Below are 639 nucleotides of genomic sequence, written 5' to 3' on the forward strand. Positions count from 1 at the left end.
ATTCCCCACCTTCCCTATCACCTTCCTCTCTCTCTCTTGTTCCCCCTTCCCCACCAACATTCTTCCCTCTCTTCCCAGCCCTCTCCCTTCACCATCCTCTTCCTCCCCCTCCCCACAGCCCTTCCCCATCCTCTTCCTCCCTCTTTCCCCACCGTCCTCTCCCTTCCTTCCCTTCCCCACCCCTCTTTCCCATCTTCCCCACTTTTCTTCCCCATCCTCCCCCTCTTCATCCTCCTCCTCCTCTCCCTCTTCCCCATCCTCCTGCTCTTCTCCATCCCCATCCTCCCCCTCTTCCCTTCCCCATCCTCCTCCTCCCCCTCTTCCCCATCCTCCCCCTCTTCCCCATCCTCCCCCTCTTCCCCATCCCCCCCTCGGTCCCCCTGGATGACCTCGAGCGGAGACAAATGACCCGAGCCAAGCGGAGGAACTCAAAAAGGTCACTTTTGCTGTGAGGACAAACTCGGCGAAGTTGGGTCGTTCTTGCCGCATCTGTCTCCTTCTCCTCCCTCTCATTATCGCTATCATCTTCCGCTGCTGTTATCACGGTCTTCTGTTCTTCCCTCGTTCGTTTTTGGTTTGTCCTTTCGTTCGTATTTTCTGTCGGTCCTGGTTGTCTATATGTCTAGTCATCTATTGATT

At 56.2% G+C, this 639-nt stretch overlaps 1 protein-coding gene across 1 annotated transcript in view; it reads left to right on the top strand.

Moving 5' to 3' along the window:
• Positions 1–639, top strand: part of LOC119587745 (nephrin-like) — a gene marked incomplete at both ends in the record, with an annotated part of 138,820 nt that overhangs the window by 129,982 nt on the left and 8,199 nt on the right.

This window comes from Penaeus monodon, chromosome 23, assembly GCF_015228065.2.
Source record: "Penaeus monodon isolate SGIC_2016 chromosome 23, NSTDA_Pmon_1, whole genome shotgun sequence".
Classification (NCBI taxonomy): Eukaryota; Metazoa; Arthropoda; class Malacostraca; order Decapoda; family Penaeidae; genus Penaeus; species Penaeus monodon.